This window comes from Impatiens glandulifera, chromosome 1, assembly GCF_907164915.1.
Source record: "Impatiens glandulifera chromosome 1, dImpGla2.1, whole genome shotgun sequence".
NCBI classification, from domain to species: Eukaryota; Viridiplantae; Streptophyta; class Magnoliopsida; order Ericales; family Balsaminaceae; genus Impatiens; species Impatiens glandulifera.
In genome coordinates this window covers 121,649,004-121,663,435 of record NC_061862.1, presented here as the reverse complement: position 1 = coordinate 121,663,435, position 14,432 = coordinate 121,649,004, and positions in this window count along the sequence as shown.

Sequence of the window (14,432 nt, the reverse complement as noted above, 5' to 3'; positions counted from 1 at the left end):
GTGAGTATCAAGTAATTATGTGATTCGTCTTTTGTCCTTGAGAATTTATTTGTAGTAGAAGGACACCAACGGTCGAATCTTATTCATAGACACGTGGCAAGAACCCATTGGAAGGCCTCCAATCATATCAGAAATCTGCAAACTCTAAGTAAATGGATCGTGGCCGTACCAAACTGGTAGTGCGCCGAATATCCTCCTGATATTGTCTTGTACTTGACAAACCATTGGAAGGACATTTGTGTATGTGGAATTCATTCATTGGATACAATTAGCTGGCTTTTCAGACTGCACAAAAGTGAGTGGAGCAGGAGTAGTAGACAACTAGTTGATCGTGGTTAAACGTATGCTAATTTCAAACGGTTGCTGAAGCAAGGCATTAAACATGCTCCATTAGACTAAGTCTAAGAGAGTTAGACATCCACGTCTAACTACGGGTTCCATTTGACCAAGTCTAATGGAGTTGACGTCCTCGTCTATTTACGAATTCCATTAGACCAAGCAAGTGTAATGGAGTTATACGTCCTCGTCTAACTACGCGTCCCATTAGACCAAGCAAGTCTAATGGAGTGAGACATCCTCGTCTAACTACGTATCACATTAGACCAAGCAAGTCTAATGGAGTTAGAAGTCCTCTTCTAACTACGCATCCCATTAGACCACCAAGTCTAATGGATTTAGACGTCCTTGTCTAACTACGCGTTCCATTAGACCACTAAGTCTAATGGAGTTAGACGTCCTCTACTAACTACATATTTAATTAGACTACATGGTCTAATGGAGTTAGACGTCCTCGTCTAACTACGCATCCGTTAGACCACCACGTCTAACTACGTATCCCATTAGACTACCACGTCTAATGGAGTTAGACTACAACGTCTAACTTTGCATCCCATTAGACTACCACGTCAGATGGAGTTAGAATACCACGTCTAACTTTGTCTAAATAGGCTGCTTCGACCACGTCTAAGTTAGGATAATCTAATACACCTACACAATACCAAATAGACAACTTAGCTTTATTCACAACTAAACATCATCAAAATTCCGTTCTAAACATTATCAGAATTCCTTTGTTTAATGTTTCAAAGTTTTTGTTTATTTCTAAGTTAATTACTTTTCACTTAATTAACTCTTAAACTTTACTTTGTTTTTACTTTTTTCCAACAACATACAATAATTCTATTAGTTTACAAACTTTATATTCAGTTTCAGGTACTATAAAACCATCAGGTTGTTCCATATAGATTTCTTCATCTAAATCACCATTAAGAAAAATTATTTTTACATCCATTTGATGTATCATCATTTTAAAAACGGAAGCAATCACTATCAAAACTCTAATTGAGGTTATTCTAGCAACAATGAAATATGGTACTAAAGTAAATATAATAATAACGTTATCCATTGATATATAATAATGTTTATATAAACCCTAAACCCTAATTAAAATAAATGGCCAAAAACTTATCTAATATATATATATAATATTTTAAATAGAAATCAACCATCATAATTGATCTAGCGTTCAAAGTGTTCATATTTTATGTATGAGATCATCGGTTCGACTCTCTCCTAATGGGTATGACAATGGTGGTGGTATTTATGAGATTAAAATATGTTGTATAATACTAAAATGATATATCTTGGTATAAGACTAAAATGATAATAGTGGTTGTATATTATAATTTGATAAAAATGTGTTATTATTTCTTAAAGAAATCATTAAACAAAACATAATTTTGATCTAATTATCTTTATTTGGTATTCCATTCTAATTTGTTTATAAAGTAGCTTGAACTAGATAAGATTATTATTATTGGCCCGCGGGTATAAAATTACATAATATAAAGTTATTATTTTCCCTACAATATAAGGTGTTACACTCAATCACAATTTGTAAAGGAGAGAAAAATATGATGACGATGAAATATTTCTTTGCAATGAACTCCGTCGATTCACATTCATAAATCTTGACTACATTACTGAAATAGTAAAATTTATAATCATTGGTTCATAATGATTTATCATTATTATCAAGTATGAAGATTATAAAACATTAATAAATGGTTATTTTTTATGTGTTTAATTATATTTTAAAATTTCACTTGATTTGACATATTTAATGAAATTATCATTATATATTTTTCTTCTATAATATAAGCCCACATTTTCAATCTTCGTCATCTTAGTTAGTGAAGAATCATGCAAATATTTAGATCTTATAAATTGCTCTAATGTTACTAACACTTCTCATATTTATTCATAATTATATTCAATTAAATATTTTATTCATGTTTGCATATAAATTCAACTTTATTAATATATGTCTAAAGCATTACATTAGAAAAAATATATTTGTGGTTAAAATATATAAATTCGATGAGTTGGTTTGACTAAAGTGAAAGTAGGAAGGATCACGTGACGACGAGAAGTTGATTAAATTTATGAATAAATATTAAATGAAATAGTTGGTTAATTATTAAAGGTTATAGTTTGAGTAAAATGTTTAAAAACAATTAGTATTAATATGTAAGGGAGCTAATATTAAAATTTTCTAAATAAACATTAAAAAATTCTTTTTAAAAATTATTAATATTATTTTTTGTCAAATATATTAAACTTTTTTTTTTTCTGTCTTTTAATATTAATATTTTAAAATTATTATATATATATATATATATATCTATAAAATATAATAAATATTTACTATATATTATTAAATAATAAAACTAAAAAAATTTATTTTGACATATTTTAAATTGTTAATAAAACATTGTTATTTAATTTATAATAGTATAATTTGACACAAAATATTATACTATAAAATTATTTTTATTAATTAAAAATTAATGTTATTATTAAATATAAAATTAAAAGATTGAAATAAAAAGAATAAAAAATGTTTCAAAAAAATAAATTAAAAAAAACTAAAATAACTATTATTTAAAACTAATATTATTTAAAAATTTTATATTTAAAAATATATTTAATTAATTATGTTATGTTTGTATATATTGTGAAATGTATTTAATACTTATTTATTATTATAAAAATTAAAATGAAACACTATATATTTAAAATTTAAGGAGACAAATATCCATTATCACATATTTTTTAATTTATTCAATTATATATATTAATTTTCAATATTTAGTATTGTTTTTCCTATAAATATAATAAACGCAAATAAATTGGTTTGTGATTTTAGTATGTTATTTTTTAAATAAGTAAATTAATAATACATCTCATTAGATTAAAATCTCATTTGAAATAATTTAATTGGTAATTGGATCCCAAACTTAATATTTGAAAATTAGTTTGATATTTTTTTTTTAATTTTCTTTATGTGAGAAATTTAAAAATATATATTAACATTAAATTTTAATTGAAATTATTTTTTTTACACAAAAAAAAATTCAAAATTAATTAAATATCAATAATATGATTTCTTTCCAAAATATTTATACTTAAATAATATTTAATTTAATTTTTTACTTGTGAATTTAAAAAAAAAATCAAATTAATGAATATAAGGATTATGACATATAATGCAAATTCTATACTTTCATAAAATTACATAATAATAAATATTTATTTTAAGGAAAAATAAATAATTTTTTTAGCCATACATATGATTTTCTAGCTAACTAAGATATAATAAAATACATTTGCGCACTAACCTACTATAAAATTAGAGACGTGATATATCGTTCATATTATATTGATCATCTCTTAAATTTACTCTTAATTAATATATAGAGTTTTTACCTTTTTTAATTAATTTATTTTTATCTATCATCATTTATTTATTTATATATATATATATATATATTAAAAGTTTGAATATATCAAGAATAATAATTATTTTTATATTTAAAAATATATTATTTTATACTTAAAACTACTTAATTAAATTAATTTTTATAGCTCAAATGTTAAGAGTCAAGTTAAGATATTTATTACTTATTCTCATTAAAAATGTCCTAAATGTATAATATAATTATGATATTTTTTCATTTGAAAAAATTTTTTTTAATGTTAATGATAAATTTTAAGATAAGTGGAATGTTCTTATGTATTTTTAATTATTTTATTTTTTATAACTAGTTAGGATTGATATAATTTTATAAAATTTATTTTTTATTTATGTCCTCTTTATCTTTATTTTATAACTACAACAGTGTGCAACACATGATATATTAACTAATTAATTTAATAACTTAACCTATTCTTTTATAAATTATATCAAAAATCTGTAACAAATATAATAATAAGTAATATTAAATCTTGAAAGAAATTTTCATCATTGATCTTGTATTAGATATTTGATGTCTATCTTCTCTATTTTATTTTATTTTATTTTATTTTATTTTATTTTATTTTATTTTAATCTAATCTAATCTAATCTAATCTAACATTTTAGATTAACATATACATCAAAATGTTTGATCATTTATAAGTCAATAATTCATTATTCGTTCTAGCCGAATTAGATCAAGAACATAGAAAAATTTTCTTTTCATATTCTTAAAAATCTTATAAACCTAAATTTAAATAAATTAATCGACATATAGAGACACTAACTTGTTAGAATTTTAATCTGAATTTTTATTTCTTAAATCTATAATCTTAATACTCAATGTCGATAAATAATGATAATCTGTAACTGTGGAAACGTACCTGAATCTTTAATGAAGGAAGAACGATTCATTAAGTCGTTTTTCGGATCTTCTCTTAATCATGGATCTTCTAGTTCTGAATCTAGACCTAGATCGGTAATGAATGATGTGGATGGGGTTTAAGTCTTTCATCCCTCTATCGATACCCCTTGAGTGTTCTTGAGATGAATATACTTCTACCTTTTATTTGATGAGATTTCTTGTTAGGATCGGGATCGACGAAGGAGACTGGGGTCTCGCTATGGTGAACGCTTACACACACGCCGGTTGATACTAACCCTGTTAGATGTTAATATCGGTCTCTATACTTCGCAAATAGTCACAAACTCTTGAACCGAGTTCAAGCGCGGAAGTATTTGTGTAAATTTGAAGCACCACAAACACAGTTTAGACATCAATAAGAAGACACAAAGTAGAAGAGAAACACAACACATAATTTAAGGATGTTCAGAGATAAAGCTCCTACGTCACCCCTTTTTCTCAAACTTTGAGAAGGATATTCACTCAAAATATTTAAATAGTTTACAGTGTTTACGTCAAACACTCGAGGCTTATTTACAGCTCGTTTTCAACATCTTACTAAGCTCACTCTGTTGAACAGAAATAGATTTTGTCAACTTACAACACTCACCACTCACACAGAATAGATGAACTTGTAATACACGTGAAATTCTAACACACACTGGTTTGAACGCTTAAGAAATATGTGAGCGTGAGCAGGTTTGAAAGCTTTAACAAAGGTTATCGCAAAGGTGGTTCGAAGGTTCTAACAAAGTTGTCAGTTCGTAAGGTGTTCAAAATGTTGTTTATCCGATTGAGCTGAATTCTCTTAAATAGAAATATGACAATGGTCATATTCTTCTTCTTTAACGGATATATTTCCTTGATCGTACTTCATTTGTTGAATCTGATTGGTTGAAGATCGTTGAGGTACAACTTTAGGATATCCTCTAATCTTGTTTGATAATAAGTCAACATGACATTAATTGAATTAATGATTTACGAGGAGCATATCATCATTCAAATTTATCTTTTAATGATTTAGATATAGTGTGACAAATATCTGCTCCAATTAGACTATATTAGACTTATACCGAAATGGTAATCTGATCTCCTTTAGCAGATAATACAGACTTGTATTAAAATGGCAATAATACAGTCTGATCATGTGAAGACTCCCTTCTATAATTACCAAAATTGTCTTAGCATAAAACCGGTTCCGCCTCTTGAGTCTGTCCGGTCAAACTACCGATCATATTATTGAATTCACCCTCTATAAATAATCGGTCAGGTTACCATTACATGAATACTACCGATTCTGCTTCCTAGGTTAAAAACCGGTCAAATTACCGATTTCGTGTCATGTATAAGAACCGAAGATTTTACCGAATAAACTACCGGACAGACTACCAGTTGCGTTGTCTTTATAAAACCGAAGATATTACCGGTCATACTATTGATCGGTTTACCGGTTCCTCTTTATACCATATAACCGATAAGTTTGCCGATTAGCTTGTTGAGCGGTAAAGCCATTTTCTACTAACGAACCAATTCACTACCAGTTCCGGTTCTTTGACATATTACCTATAATTTTACCGAACAACTTGTTGAGAGGTAAAGTCATTTTCCACTACCGAACCGATCATATAACCAGTTCTGTATCTTATATAAATAGCCGAATATAAAGACGATCATATAATACCGATTTGTGCCGTCTTTATAGAGCCGAAGGAGTAAACTACCGATTGCGGTTGTACGAATTCTGCATTTGTCCTTTAAAAACCGAACTTCTTTGTTTTCCGGTTTCATTTTATCCTACACAAATGATGAATTTGGTTAAGTTCTTTAGATAATTAATTATTTATTAATTAATTATCTATTTATCGAACAATTTCTCCCTTTTTGATTATTTAATCTAAATATTCAAAACCCTGTAATCGTTGGACGCTTAAGTTAATTTAATTTCTAACAATTTCTCACTCTTTGATATTTTAGAATAAATTATCAAAGCCAGTTTGTTTTTATGAAAAACGTTCTTTTCAATTTCTCCCTTTTTGATTGTTTTAAATTTTAAAATTATCAAAATCATTATAAACAGAGTTATCATGAGGCAGTCCTGTTTAGATAAGAATAGTAGATAGAGTTAGTAAAAGAAGGATTTGAGATCAAAAGAAGGATTCGTCGTCTTTGGGGAGACGATGATCTGCTGCTTCAGCTCTAACTGATTTGGTCCCCCTTTGCTTCAGTCAAACTCTGTTGTTTTTTTTTATCTAAAAACACTCTTAAATATAAATATTATAATTTTAATTAGTTTTATTTTCTTATATTTATCTTGTTTATTATATTATTAATTCATTAATATATTAATAAGAAATAGACATTAATACTAAGGGATGTTAATGAGATCGGGGTCTCATTCCTAGTATCCAATAATTTCACGAACAACTTTATACTATAATCTCAATAAAAAAAATAAACTGATTTTTTAATATTAGTTTATTAGTGATGTTATATAATTTATTATGTTTATTAGAATTTCTGGTAAAATTAAAATAAGATCCAGCCATAATTGGAAGAGTGGATACAAATATTATCCCTATTTTAGAACTATAAGTCAAACTCAGAAAAATTTACCTTTTAACGGATTCAAATATCATCCATTATTCTCAGAATTATCAGTCAAACTCGGAAAAACTTTTCTTAACGGAGCAACTTATTATAATTGACTTCTGTTTATAATACCAGTAAATCTATTAAATCATCTAATATGTCCATTTTTTATAAGAATAGTAGATAGAGTTAGTAAAGCATAAGTCAGATGTTCCAATCCCAAAATTGCAGAAAGTAAAAACATAGTAAATTAAACGATAAGTAGAAAGGTAAGATTTAGTGTCTCCCTCTTTTCATTTTTGAAATCAGTCGAGAGAGATCTTCTTCTATCCATTTAGTCATGAACCCCTAATTTGTTTGACCGCTAGTCTTAGCTTCAGCGGCCGAGCTCCCTCCACCTCTACGTAATCTGCGGTTTGACCATGTAGTACGAGGAACATCTGGTGGGGGTACTTTCGATTGAGACTAAGATATGGTAAGACTACACCTTCGAATCAGCGGTATTTTATCCTCCTCTTCATCATCTTCCGGTTTTTATCTTTCGATTTTTCGTTCTCTAGTTGCTCATTCATCGGTTTTTATGTTTCCGCTGCCTCAGACTTTTTGAATTTCTTTCGCTTAACTACCTTAGTCTTTTAAGAAGTAGGAGCGACATAGTTATTTCATTGGAATTAGGTTCCTCTTAAAGACGACGAGCAACCTCTTCATTTGCCTTTTCAATGGCCTTAGCATTCAAATCTTCCTCTTCTTGGATACGGCGGACATCCTCTTTATGCTCCCTTAACTTTTCAGCATCGACGACACTTTGAGACTTAACCAGCTCATAGAGCTGTAATGACATGACTTCAATGAATGAAAGCGTTTTAGAGACAATGAGCTTTATCTGGCCAACTTCCTGCCATACCTTTGCCAATTTCTGATCATGAGACCTTGATGAAGAAGCTTTCTTTCTGATTACATCAGATATTCAGGCTTCCATGGATGCTTGCCATGGAGCTAGAATGTTTCAGATTATCTTCTTAGTGTTCACCTTTGGGATTTCTTCAGAGGAGGATCGGGTTGAATCAATAGCGCGAGATTGAATAGGTAATACCCCATGAGAGCTGACTTGAAGAGATTGTTCCGTGCAAGCCAGTCTTTCAACGCTGTTATCTTTTGTCTTGTTATTGTGATCAGAAGACTTACCCGATAGGATTTGGTAGTTTCTTTTTAAGTAAAATTATTTTACCGGTTTAAAGAGGACGCAACTATCTGGTTTTATCTGAGTTCCCTTAAAATATTTTAGAATTCTTTTAGCAGCAACGTAATGAGATTGTTTAGGATTAGCCTGAAATCTCCCGCAAACTCCAACCGCAAATAAAATGTCCGGTCGACTTGCTGTTAAATAGAGGAGTGATCCAATGATCCCACGATAGGCTGTGATGTCAACACTTTGACCATCTTCGTCTTTCTCTAGTTTAATTGAGGAACTCATTGGGGTTGCAACATCAAAACATCTTTCCATGCCAAACTTCTTTAGTAGTTCTTTTGTATACTTGCTTGATTTATAAATGTTCCTACTTCGATCTGCCGAACCTGAAGACTTAAAAAGAAACTCAACTCTTCTATCATACTCATTTAAATTTGTCAGTCATTATTTTAGAGAGTTTATCACACAACTTTGGATTAGTTGTACCGAAAATGATATCATCAACGTAGATATGTACAAGGAATATATGCTCATTTTTCTCGAATTTGAATAAAGTCTTATCTACCAATCCTATAGTAAAGTCATGATTAAACAAAAAATTCGTTATTGTATCATACCATGCTCTAGGAGATTGTTTAAGACCATAAAACTCTTTTTCTAAACTTTAAACATGACTAATTAAAGTAGGATTTTTAAAACTATGAGGTTGTTCAACGTATACCTCTTCATTTAAGTCACCGTTAACGAAAGCACTTTTGACATCCATTTAAAAAACTTTGATGTTTTTGAAAGCAGCAAATGCTAGAAAGATTCTAATGGCCTCTAGTTTGGCAACATGAGGAAATGATTCTTCAAAATCAATGCCCTCTTCCTATTTGTATCATTGGGCCACTAGTCTAGCCTTGTTCCTCGTAACCAAACCGTTTACATTGAGTTTATTTCGAAAGACCCATCTAGTTCTAATGACAGATTGATCATTTGGTCTTTGGACTAGATTCTAGACTTTGTTTCTCTCAAACTGGTTTAGTTCCTCTTGCATTGTTAGGATCCAATCGGGATCTATTAATGCTTCATCCACCTTTTTCGGTTCAATCTGTGAGATAAATACAGAATTTGCATATTCTTCTAACAGTTGATTCCTAGTTCTGATGGGTGCAAAGGGGTTACCTATTATTAGTTCAGGAGGATGATCTTTGTTCCATTTAAAGTTCGGTCTAGAAATGCCTTCTAACCGACCGATTATTTAATCAAGTTTAGATAGACCAGTAGGCTGAACAATGTCAGGCCGACCGGTTTCCTCAGAAGTTTTTGAAATGTCAACTTCCTGCTGTGAAGCAGCTTGATCTTGCTGAACTTCAGTATCATTAACCGTCTGGTCATAAACAAATCTTCTGTAGAACGAAACCTCATCTTCACTATCAGATTGAATATTTAAGTTTTTCCAATCTTTTATATATATCAATGGGTGATGAAGTATTACTTTCAATAGATTCGTCAAATACAACATGAGATAATTCTTCAACAGTAAGAGTCCTATTGTTATAAACTCTATATGCTTTACTCACTTCAGAATAACCTAACATGATACCATCATGTGATTTAGCATCAAAAGCGGTCAAATAATTTTTGCCATTGTTATGGATGTAACACTTACAGCCAAAGATCCTAAAATATCGGATATTAAGAACTTTATCATGGTATACTTCAAAAGGTGTTTTATTAAGATGTTTGTTTATCATAGACTGGTTTTGAGTATAACATGCAGTATTAATAGTCTCTACCCAAAGCTTTTGAGCAACACCCGAATCGGCTATCATGGATCTTGAAGCTTCCTTGAGGGTTCGATTTCTCCTCTCGGCTAGTCCATTTTATTGAGGAGTTCTTGCACTAGAAAACTCGTGTCTAATACCAAAATCCTCAAGATATGCATTTAAGATTCTATTAGTAAATTCGGTTCCTCTATCACTTCTGATTTGTTAACACGTACAGACTTTTCATTTTGTACTCTTTTAAACATTATAATCAAATTTGGTGTAGCTTGATTTTTGTAAGATAAGAAAATAACCCAAGTATATCTAGAATAATCATATATAATTACCATAGTATAGTTCAATCCTCCTAGACTGGTTACCTTAATAGGTCCGAAAAGATCCATGTAAAGTAGTTCTAAGCATCTGCTGGATTGAATGTTTCCTTTACTTTTGAAAGTAGATTTAATTTGTTTACCATTTCACATGCAGAACATACTTTATCTTTTGAAAACTTTATATTAGGTATACCTTGAACTAGTTCCTTAGTGCAGATATAGTTAATTGTCTTAAAGTTCAAATGATTTAATTTTTTATGCCACAACCAGTTTTGATCATTTTTAGCAATCATGCTTACAGAGTTAGAACATTTAACTTTCTAGTCTACTTTGTAAATGTTTCTTATCCTATGCCCTGTTAACAAGATACTACCATGTTGGTTCTTAACTAAACATGCTTGTTTGTGAAATTCGACGGTGTATCCTAAATCACACATTTGACTAATACTAAGCAGGTTAAAACATAAGTTCACAACAAGTAGCATATCATTTATAGTTATGTTTCCATGGACAATCTTACCCCTTACCACAACATTACCCTTAGAGTTATCACCGAAGAAGATCTTTGAACCGGATTCTTACACAATATCAGTTAACAGGTTGTTGTTTCTTGTCATGTGCCTTGAGCATTTGCTGTCCAAAAACCATTCTGAGTCCTTCAAGCGTTTAATCTGCTTTCCCTACAAAATACAACTATTTACACCTTTTTGGTACCCATATTTAATTGGGTCCACGGTTAATAAGTCTCTTGTGAATCTATACTTGAATTATTTGAATGAGTCTCCATGTGATAGTTTTAATAGTTCTACTTGTATCAGGCTTGACATCTCTCTGTCTCTCTTTGAATACCTCATTATGTTGTGGTGATGATTTTTTATGAAACTTTGGTGAACTTTTGTCGTGTTCTCGCCTGATTGGCCGGTTGGCTTTCCTTCTCTCAGGGTTAAGTCATCGCGACTTATCGTTTGGTCCTACATACGTTGGTTTCTTTTTCAATTTTGAATCGTGACTTGCTTCATTATCGGTTGATGTACTCTTGACAAAGCTTATAAATGGAAGCTTGTCTTTACCGAGTTTCAACTCTTTGTAGTTAGAAGAATTAGACTTATCTGGATTGCTGTTGTCATAGCCTAGACCGAACTTGCAACTATAGGGTCTTTGAGGACTCATCATCTGGCTCACATCATCACTATATCTCTTCCATGAAGCAATCACGTATTTAGTTAATTCATTTTCTTTAGTCAAAAATTGGACTGTCTCCTTGAGCTTCTCATTTTCAAAGTATAGTTCAATCGTTCCACTAGTCTTAGCATATAGCTGAGTTGGTACGAGATTAGATAGGTTCCTGTTCTCAATGACTATGTTATTGAGTGCGGTAATCAAATCTTCTTTGGTGAATTCCTCAAAGGCAAAGTCGAATACCTCTTCCTCGTTTTCCATAAGACATCTGATTCCTTCATCATCACTATCCGAGTCGCTATGTGCCCACTGACTTCCACCATAATTAGTTAATAATGCCTTTTGGATATCCTTACCTTGATTGTTGGATTGGTTATCTTCCTGTTGGTTCTGATCGATTGTCTTTTTAACGTCCCTTCTTGGCTTCCGACATTCCGACCTGTAGTGACCTAAGGAATCACAATTAAAATAATTAACGTTAGCTTTGTTACCGTTACAGTAGTTGTAATTGTATGAGTTGGTGGGTTGGTTATTCTTCATGAATTTTCCGAACTTCCTAGCAAGCATGGCCATTGAATCATTGCTGAACTGTTCAGCCGATTTGACAGGTACGAGTTCCACTGAGGTCACCAGAGCTCTAGTAGCTATTGATGCAGAGGCTTCATCTTCATTTCTTGAGTTCATCTCGAACTCATAGGCTTTAAGATCCTAGAAGACATCATACAACTTCATCTTATGAAGACCTCTTGATTCCCTCATCACCATGGTTTTGATATCCCAAGCGCTAGGAAGCGATCTTAGAGCTTTGATAATTGCTTCTTTGTTGTCCTATTTCTTTCCAAGAAGTGAGAGTTCATTCACAATGCTTGTGAAGCGGTCACCAAATTCCTTTATTGTTTCTCTAGGCGCATCTTGATGTTTTCAAAATTTTGAGTAGCCACCATGATCTTGTTTTCCTTGGTTCGCTCGTTTCCTTCGTGAAACTAGATGACTGTCTCCCATACTTCTTTTGCAGTACTGCATCCTCTGATTTTTGTGAACATATTCTTGTCAAGGGTCTTATAGATGACATCTCTACCAAGACTGTCTAGGTTGTTTCTTCTATTGTCCTCACTTTTTCATTCGCTCCTTTCTTTGTTAATCGTTATTGGACCATCATAGATGACAAACATTATTTCATCATCTATAGTGGTTAGGTGAACTTGCATGCGTAGTTTCCAGTCAATGAAGTCTTCTCTTTCAAGGAGTGGGGCCTTGTTGATGTTTAACATGCTTACATATGGTTTCTTGAGTATAAAGACTAGTTGCTCTAATACCACTTGTTAAGATCGGGATCGTCGAAAGAAACTGGGGTCTCGCTAGGGTGAACGCTTACATACACAACGATTGATACTAACCCTGTTAAAGGTTAATATCGGTCTCTATACTTCGCAAATTATCACAAACTCTTGACTCGAGTTCAAGCGCGGAAGTGTTTGTTTCAACTTGAAGCAACACAAACACGGTTTAAACATCAATAAAAAGACACAAAGTAGAAGAAAAATACAACACAAGATTTATGGATGTTCGGAGATAAAGCTCCTACGTCACCCCTTCTTCTCAAATTTTGAGAAGGATATTCACTCTGAATATTCAAACAGTTTACAGTGTTTACGTCGAATACCTGAGAATTATTTACTGCTTGTTTTCGACTTCTAACTAAACTCACTATGTTGAACAAAAACAGATTCTGTCAACTTACAACACTCACCACTCACACAGAATAGATGAACTTGTAATACACGTGAAATTCTAATACACACTGGTTTGAAGGTTTAAGCAATAGGTGAACGTGAGTAGATTTGAAAGCTTGAACAAAGGTTATCGCAGTGATGGTTCGAAGGTTCTGGAAAAGTTGTTAGTTCGTAAGGTGTTCAAAATGTTGTTTATTCGGTTGACCTGTGTTCTCTTAAATAGAAATATGACAACGATCATATTCTTCTTCTTTAACGGATATATTTCCTTGATAATATTTCGTTTCTGTAATATGATTGGTTGAGGATTGTTGATGTACAACTTTGGGATATCCTCTGATCTTGTTTGATAATAAGTCAACATGACATTAATTGGATTAATGATTTCGGAGGAGTAGATGATCATGCAGATTTGTCTTCTAATGACTTGACTATAATGTGACAAATATCTACTCCAAGTAGACTGTATTGGACTTATACCGAAATGGTTATCTGATCTCCTTTAGCAAATAGCAAATAATACATACTTGTATTAAAATGACAATAGTAAAGTCTAATCATGTGAAGATTCCCTTCTGTAATTACCGACACTGTTCTACCTAACACTGAAAAGGAAACTGGGGCTGCTCTTAGTATAAATCTTTTTAAACATAAAACTGATTCCGCCTCTTGAGTCCGACCGATCAAACTACCGATCATATTACATAATTCACCCTTTGTAAATAATCGGTCAGGTTACCGTTGCATGGATATTATCGGTTCTGCTTCTTGAGGTAAAACTGGTCAAATTACTGATTCCGTGTCATGTATAAGAACCAAAGATTTTAACGAATAAACTACCGTACAGACTACCAGTTGTACTGTCTTTATAAAACCAAATATATTACTGATCATACTATTGATCGGTTTATCGGTTCCGCTTCAAACCATATAACCGATAAGTTTACCGATTAGCT